The sequence below is a fragment of the Sander lucioperca genome, chromosome 9 (genome assembly GCF_008315115.2).
Source record: "Sander lucioperca isolate FBNREF2018 chromosome 9, SLUC_FBN_1.2, whole genome shotgun sequence".
Taxonomy (NCBI): domain Eukaryota; kingdom Metazoa; phylum Chordata; class Actinopteri; order Perciformes; family Percidae; genus Sander; species Sander lucioperca.
Window position 1 is genome coordinate 28,220,488 of NC_050181.1, and position 9,406 is coordinate 28,229,893.

At 42.3% G+C, this 9,406-nt stretch overlaps 1 long non-coding RNA gene across 1 annotated transcript in view; it reads right to left on the bottom strand.

The window, feature by feature from the left end:
- LOC116042370 overlaps window positions 1–9,406 on the bottom strand; it is a 53,846-nt gene that overhangs the window by 31,888 nt on the left and 12,552 nt on the right. The gene's annotated exons all lie outside the window — the stretch shown is intronic.

The following is a 9,406-nucleotide window of genomic DNA, read 5'->3' on the forward strand; positions in this document are numbered from 1 at the left end:
GACAGGAAGAAAATGGAGGTAAGAAAGCTAAAACCAGCAGGCTGTCACAGCGATAAGACGGGAAAACATTAGCTCAATGTGTGCTGGTGTTTCTGGAACACTTGAGACCATTGTCCTGTTCATACATAGAACCAGAGTGACAAATGTGACCAACTGGGCAGATTATAGAGGGGCTAACAGCATATTCAGGGGATTAACAGAGTCTGCTTGTTGTAACGTGTAAATATTTTGTACATGTTGGGTGCAGTGACATTTTATTATGGATTACCTCACACACAACCCTAACAATCCACAAACTAATAAAAAGAAATACACAGTTTCAAAATTACATGGATTTCACCCAAAGGTACAGCAGAGCATCCTTTTTAGCAGTGCCACAGAATCCATATGAACCGCACCTACTACTTTATTCCTGCAGGTAACGACCCAGCTATTTACTGTACATGCTGGAGAGAGAAGGATAGAAAAAGGATACAAGGCAGAAAGATGGTTGGCCATTGGCGTATATCAAACTGCATGAAATATTGAAAACAAGCTACAGTAAGTATAGTAGTGTATGTGTGTGTGTGTGTGTGTGTGTTACAGTATGTGTAGTGTGACTGCTGACTATAGGTTGTCCTAAAATATTGAAAGTATAATAGCTGTGCATACAGTGTTTTGTCAAGGTATTTAATCTTTTATTTGATAATTTAAACATGTACATACCCAAATAAAAAGATAGTATAAATAAGTAGTAAATGAAAGGGGGAAATAGGGAGCAAGCAAGAGACAAAGAGAGAGCAAACCAGAGAAAATGACAGACAGACACAATCATCGGGCACTAAGGTAGCGGGCATGCTCAGATAACCTCAAGCCAGCTGCCATAGCTTCAGGCAGGGACTCTCACCACCCCATACGCACAAGCGGCTCCTCGCTGGTTTGGAGACAGAGTTCCTCTGTAAATGTCTATTGTTTTTGACATTGGCTGCCCTGACACGTGTTTCCATGTCTAGCATTGCATTTACATCCTGAAAGACACTTGGTGATGTTCATAGTCAGACCTCCAGTAAATGTGGAAAGCATGACTGACTTATAAATCCCCATTAGTGCATGTTAATTGAAAAAGCTTAAGGGACAAGGGACTAAAAATGTCCTGATCCGGGCATTTTTCAATGGATCAGTATCTGCTATGTTTAGCCAGATCAAAATCCGATCCTTTATTTACTGCATTCTACTGTGTTTTATCCTTCTCAGCCTGCTAGTTGCACTGCAGCTCAATGGTGCAAAATGCACAGATTTGCTTATCTCCAACATTAACTATTATTAGCAAGCTGTTACTAATTGACATAGATTCCGTGAGTAATTTAACAGGCTAAAAGTTAAACTTGGGTTGACTTAAAGTGCTCTCTGCATCTGTTGTCTGTACTCGACTTCAGCGATTTCAGTCTTTTATTTATATTGCATTTAAGTTTAATATCTTTGGAACCAGGATATCCAGTATTTCGATCAAGTACCTGTAGCTTGTGAAAAACAAGGTGTGTCAGATTAAGTACGCTACAGCTGTTAAACTGCTGTAAGTAAAAGAATTGGATGCAGTTTCGGCAGGTACCCAATATTAAAGGACTATGATCGGAATCAGGCCCAGAAAAATGTGATCAGGACATCCCTACACAACGATATAAACAACAGAAAAATTATTGTGGAAGAGAGGGTATTTTGTACAGTAGAGGGCAGCGACAGTATGAGCACAGGCAGGCTATTAAGTTGAGTGGCTTGTAAAGCAGTATTTCTTTTTGATTCTCTGAAAATAATTAAGTCACACTGATTATTAAAAAAAGAGTACTGTATTGCTCTCTGTTCACAGTAGAAATAACTGATTTAAAAGATGCAGGATCAGACTCAAGTTTACTCTAAAGGAATATTTCAGATGGAATACAGAATGTGTATGCATATGAAAACAGACGCACACACTCTCAAAGTACACTCTACAGCACAGACACCTTTCTACATATGGTTTCAGAGGAATATCCATTATATAGACATTACAGTGGCCTAGAGTATGGCATGCTGATCCATTTGTCAGTGAACAAATAAAGCCTGCCAGCATACACCTAACACCCCCCCCCCACACACACACACACACACACACACACACACACACACAGTGTAAGCCTTGCAACAGAGGCCTGACAAAATAAATGCTCTGCACATTCGAAGAGCACATCCTAACAAAGAGGTGTGAGATACTGTGCAGAGGGACTGTGAGCTATAAGGAGGGGTGGCTCCCACAAAACACACACACACACACACACACACACACACAAAGAAGGGAACATAGTGATGCAGCACCGGTCCTCTCCTCCCTGCTTGGCGTGCCTGGAAACCATGGCTGCAGTGTCTCACGGTACTGCAGCCGTCGCCATGCCAACAGTGGCAGCAGCTTTCTGTGGGGATCAGACTTGCTGGGTGACACCTGACGAATGCACGGACACGTACACACACACACACACACACACACACCAATATATCATATTTGCACCTACTGCATTAACGATGGCAATTACAATGGGTGTGGTTGTTTAGATTTTACGAAAACCGCAGTTTTGTGTTAACCTGCACACCACCTGCAACCTGCGCCATCTTGACACACACACACACACACACACACACACACACACACACACACACACACACAGTGCCACTTAAAGCAAAAGGGAACAAAGAAAAGCGTGCACGGTGAGATTTACACAGGTGGGTAAAAACACATGCCGAGATGCACGAGGGCATGCACATGTGAGCACAAACAGGCAGCAGGACACACATGCACTTTCAGCAGGTGTATAGAAAGGCAACCTTTCTTTTATCCCTCTCTTCTAATGTAGTTCGGAGTCTGCATGCTCCACTCTGTCTATCTAATTAGGGAGCCTGCCTGAGTCTGGCTGTCTGCATGGGGGCGCACACGCACGCACACTCGCTCGCACCACATTCACAAACAGATCTTCATCTTTCTCTTAACAAAAATGACACGTCTAGTGCACACAAATGACAAGAGCCCCCTATCTCTCTCCACACGCACAGAGACACACACACATCCAGAGTCACAAGAACACACACACACATTAATAATAACCAGGTCTCCAATGTCAATTTGAGCTCTCAAGGACTGTGGCTGCTGAGCGAGGCAGAGGCCACAGAGAGAGAGAGAGAGGGAAGAGTAATGGCATAATACATTCAGGTTCTTATTCATGCTGATTCTCCCGCTGGGTGCACAGACTCATTTACCTAACCAATACATTTCAGACAGGGCAAAGAGGACACAGAGGTAGGGCCGGGTGAGTGTGTGTGTTCGCGGGTGAATGATAGCCTGCTATTGCCCTTTATGTGCTCTAAAACGTGATTTTTGTTTCAGAGAGAAAAAGCTTTGCGTACAGTATGTATTAGGCTCAAGAAAAAAGATAGCGGTCACTGAGTCAGAGCAGAGTACGTAGCCAAGCTTTGCCATGCCATTGAATACCAACTGTCTGCATCTGATAGAGAAGAAAGAAGCCATAAAAAGACAGCCGAAGGAAAGAAAAGGAGAAAAAAAGAGAGGCCCTTGAGTTGATGAGGTTGAGAAATCTGGTACTTGACCTCCAATGTGTGCTAAGCATGAAGGGAGGAGGCTGAAATCTCCCTTCATCTATCTCTACGTTCCTGAAGGCTGCCTGTGTTCATTCAGTCAGCCATATACTAGAGCATAAACAAACGCATATACATACAGTATACAGCAGACATATACTGTACTATACCTAGACATGTGTACATACATGGAGTGTAAATGGTTGCTATATATATATATATAGTGTTTCCTCTAGAATTTATTTCAGCAGCAGTGGGGGTCTGTTTATCAACAGATAACAAAACTATATATATGGGGGGAGAGGGTGTGTTGAACGTCAAAAAGTACGGGCTTATCTGCTAATGTTAGCTACTGACCGTTACCTTGAAACCATCCAGCAAATAGACGGTACCATAGGGTGATTTAACGTCACCGCTCATTTTACACACAGTTCAACAACAAAACTTACTAGCTACGTTTTTCATGTTGGTTTTGAGCAGTGTGCACCCCCACTAACCTGGAAAACGGTTTTAATACAGTAACGTTAATACAGTAACGTTAATACAGCGTGTCGGAGGAATACATCGTCTCCTGCAGCGGCGAGTCAGAGGCAGAGGGACCGTCACCGCAGCGTAACGTTAGCTTCTTGTCTCATCTGGGGTCTGATAAACAGTAAATTCATCAAATTCAGTGTCCAAAATGCTATTTTCCAATAAACTGTAGCTGTCATATTTCATGGGACCCGCGTGAGTGCAGATTTCATGTCGCAGCTTTCGTCACTGTTTGTCACTTTGCCTAAGATTGAGTGACAAGTAGTACTCGCCCTTTATTTGGTTGCCATGACTTTGCGAGTGACGACGTCCTGTCACTGTTCCAATTGCTCACCCCAAAGGGGAGAGAGAGCAGATGACAGTTCGCTTGAGTTCAGCAGAGCAGACGGCTCTGCAGAGTTGTAAAATTACGACTTTATGACTTTTCATAAACAGCTGAAGGAGCGGCGGTCTGCCCTATTTCTGATACCGTGGCAGCAGAGATTTTACCGTGGTGGGCCGTCGCAGTAATATCAAGATAGAGGAAACACTCAGGGTTTCCCGCAGCACTTTGCAGCTTAGGCGGCTGCCTAAGCAAGACACGCCTGCCACCTTAAGGAACACGCCGACTTATTGGGCGACTTAAAGGCAAAGCAGTGCTACTTCTGCTACTTGGGCAGAGTGATATGCTTTGCAGCACCTGAGAAGCCCCGAGCAGATCAGCAATGCTTCGCCTTTCTGAGAATATAGTTCCCAGTTTATATACGGTTAGAAAATGGCTGTGTCTCATGTGACCTTGTTATTTGTACACGCTGTGAGTATACAAATCACAACGTGTAAATAGGAACATTGGCATTATGTTGTCACTTATTCGGAGCAGTAGGCTAGTTGGAACCGATTACCTTCAGGATCTGTGCTAGGCTAAGCTACCGGTGGAACCGTCGGAGAGTTACAACACGCACGAGATGAGAAGGGTATGTACGGACTTATCTAACTCTGGGGGTTACAGTGAATAAGCTAAAGTCCCAATAAGTCGGCGCGTTCCTTTAACTAGGCTACGTCGTTTAAAATTAAAAAAAAAAAAATGATATGAACGATATCCGCCGTGTTACTTTGTCCTGTTTGCTCCCTTTCATTCCAAACCGTGACCAACGCCAGTCTCCCTTCTCTGCAAATATATATACACACATTAAAAGAGAATTCCTGTTTAATACTGCTTGGATCTCATTCATCACAAAGTAATTTGCTGAGACCTGGGAACACAGTAACAGGGCTCATGTGATCATAGAAGTTGTTAATAAACCCCAAGGTCAGCCAATCTTATAAGAGTTTAGAGTTTGTAGTGGGTGATAAGGATACAACCCTCATTCACGGTATATGTAATTTAATATTGTGATATTGATATCAATTGTGATATAATCTTTTAAGGGATAATTCGGATTTTTTGAAGTGGGGTTGTACTTATCCTCCGCTATATTTTCACCACTTTACATTGCCGTCAGACAGCCCTTTCGCTTCATTCAAAGCCACTGGACTCCTTTGACAAAACAGTATTAAAGTATTTTACTTCGCAGAATACAGGAGTTGCGACCGCTGCCTCGATTGGTTCGTTTGTTAGTTTTGTAAGTTTCTAACTCTTTTAAAACACCAAAGTCACACAATAACACAAACTAACAGATCGAGGCAGCGCTAGACCAGCAACTCCCGTGTTTTGCGATGAAAATAAAATGTTTTTGTCAAAGGAGTCCAGTGGCTTTGAAGAGAGCATAGATAAGCACTTCAGTTTCCTGTCTGAAAGGACTGTCTGACGGCAAGATAAAGCAGTGAAAATATTTTGAACATTGTGTACACTTAAACTGATTTTTTAGATGGGCCTTTTTAGGTAGATAAAATACACTTTACTGTGTCCCTGTCCATAGTCAGTTGATCAGTTGAGGATCTGATGTAAATTATGATTATTGATTTGCAATATTCTCTTTGTATGGCCTAATACACCCAGAGATATTAAAGGGCGCCTGAAAACATAACCATTAACCCAGCCTGACACACTCACACACATAATTGCCATAATAACTGCCACAGCAACAACTCTGAGACGCTGAAACCACAAACTTATTGACCCAGAACCCTCTCTCTGCACATGTAGATAGCCTGATCTATCCTGCTTCAAACACACACACACACACACACACACACACACACACATTCATAGACCACATGTAGTGTAATGCACTTATCGATCTGGATACTTAAGCACACCAGGCCAAGGTGTGGCCTGTTGTCCCATAACACTGGCTTCATGGCTGAATTTAGCCAAGAGGCAATAGTGCACACACACACACACACACTCTTTCACTCGCACGCACGCACGCACGCACGCAGATGTCCAATGAGAAACAGTCATTACTGCCATGCTGTTTAGCCTGCTGTGTGTGTGTGACTTTTCCATCACACAGAAAGGCTTAGATTGTTTCACATGAGCACTGCAGTATTATCTGCTCAATGTCTTCTCTTGTCTTCTGTTCTGCATGTCAGTAATGTCGCAAGGCAAACGTTTTCGTTTCTGTCCTGCTACTCTGGTTGGTGTTTTGGGTCTTTTAGACGTTTAAAGAATAATGATATTTTTTAGGTTTCCTGCCCAATATGTATTTGTTACTTTTGAAAATGTGTTATCTGTGTGTGTGTGTGTGTGTGTGTGTGTGTGTGGCACCTGCCTGAGGGCATGTTTGCACAACAAGGTGTGCTGATCCACTGCAGGGATTTTTTTGTGGTGTGAGGAACAGGTGAGAGATGAGAAAAGGGAGTTGACAAGATGCCCTCCCTGTGCTTACACAACAACAGAATCACATCCTAATAGACGCACAAACTTACACACTGTTTGCATGAGTGGGAAAATGAGCTAGAGCAAACACAGTTCAACATAAATTGCCATTCTAGCACAAGAAAAAAAATGCTGCTGTGCTGAACATTCACTCGAGCAAAATACACAATCCCGCATTTGTTTAAAAGTCTCTGTTTTCCAAAGTTGCCTGTCTGGCATGAGTTAAAAATCAGAGAAATATGCAGCAGATAATTGGGAACATATCCGCACAGCACACTGTTTATATGAGCCAATGTTTTTGTACATTATGCATCCAAGTGCTCTGAGCATATTTGACAGCATCTAGAACATATGAGAAAGTATGTTCCACTGAAAGTATGCGGCCTGCTGCCACCAAGTCAATATGTGGATATGTAGTGTCTGTATGTTCTGGAGATTAGGCAGATAGGTCTGTGTACTATGTGTGTGTTTTTGTATGCTATGTGTGTGTTTTTTTATAGGTTTGTGTTTTTGGGGTGAGAAGCCACTGTTATCACCACAATGTGTGAGTCTGTCCCAATGTGCTCTAAATATCTTTTACAACCCCAGATTTCTTTTTCTACTTAGAACAATGTCTGTGCCAATATATTTCACACACACACACACACACACACACACACACACACACACACACACACACACACACACACACACACACACACACACACATTTCCAATCACTCTCCTGCAATCATTTCTTGTTATTATAGAATAAGGTCAAACAAATACAAGAAGAAAAACATTTTTTTTGGAGCTTTTAATATTCTGTTTTTGATTAAATCCACTACAGACCTATAAAACCATGATTACAATAGGAGATAATTTATTTTAGAAAACATGAATGGTTTGGAGGCATTTACGTATTTACACTGACATATATTGACACATGTATTCTTTAGTGTAGTTCAGATGTTTAATTTAGGAAAGTAGTTAAGGCACTCAAGTTTTGGTTTGCACAATGACAGGTTTGTTTCCATCTGTCTTTGTCCAAATATTATGAGATCAAACAAGATGCTTATCTGTTGGGCTCTTCTTCCTTTATTCAATCAGCTTTGTCTATTTCCTATTGTTTTGCTCAAAAGTTGGCACAAGTCTGGTTCTGCTTCTTTGTTTCTTCTTTCACCACTGTTTTTTGTTGAATCTGTTTTGGCATGATTTGCAAAGACAATTTGGGACTATTTTTAAAAAAAAATCATGATCTCTGGTGGGTTTAGCCATGGGGTGATAAATTATCAAATGTGTGACAAGACCTCAGGCATATCCATCAGTCATTTTTTATTTTCTGATTATTATATTTACCTTTAAGATATGTTCCACCTCTTGTTAGCTTTTCTGAAGAATTCATTTTGAAATGTCTCATTTGTTTTATTTTCTGTTGCTTTTACTCGTGCTCCCTATCCTCCACAATCCTTCTGCCTCTTTCCCCCTCCCTGCCTCCCTCCACCGTGTTTACTGTGGGCCAGTGCTTGACTGTAGTCTTCTCCCCTCTGCCCAATCAGTGGCACTGGCTAGGGCTGCTAATTGAATTGGGCTGGAGGTCTAATTCTAATGTGCAGCAGATGGCCGGGGCATTCCTGCATTCGACCAGCCGCGGGCCGCCACTCTGTTCCACACTGCTCTGCCCAGGGTAATGTAAACCACCACGGAGAGAAGGAGAGAGGGGGACAGAGAAGAGCGACACACCCCTTACTCAGTCACCTTGAGGTTACACACAAATGTGCAAAGTCTCTGATTTTTTCCTCAGTTGCATTCCCTGAGTTGACTGCGATTGAGCCACAAGCAAATCATTAACACACGTCATATATGTTCCATATATATATAGCCTTGTATAAACTGACGCATAGAGACAACCGTGGAGTTCAGCCACTTTGTGTGACACATATAAACAGGCATCTAAACATACACAGCAAATGATCTGCTTCCACTATCTTTGTCACGCATCAGTGGATTCAAGCATCACTGGATGGCAGTGTTGAGCTGCACTGAGCGTTCTGGATCTGGTGATGCTGGTGAACAAGGTTCCACTGAAGACATAATAAAGACACAAATCAATGACAATAATTCGGAGAGAGACTCAGCCTGGGTTAGAGTAATAATTTCCCTGGTTTCTGGTGCTGCACTGGAAAGTAAACACTGTAAGTACGATATCACAACAGACAGAGTGGGAAGGAAGGAGGAATAGAGGGAGGTAGATAGATAGAGGAAGAAATCGAGAGATATAAAGGCAGAGGGGTGGAGAACTGCAGAAAGAGAGAAGGGGATAAAATCTCAGCTGCTAATGTAATAACAACCAAACACAGAGATGGGAAAAATTGCTTCTCACAATGGCCACTATCACCAACTATCAAGTGCAACAGGGATGAGGCATCAGGGAGTGTGTGTGTGTGTGTGTGTGTGTGTGTGTGTGTGTGTAATAGAGTGTATATGTGTGCAAGCACAG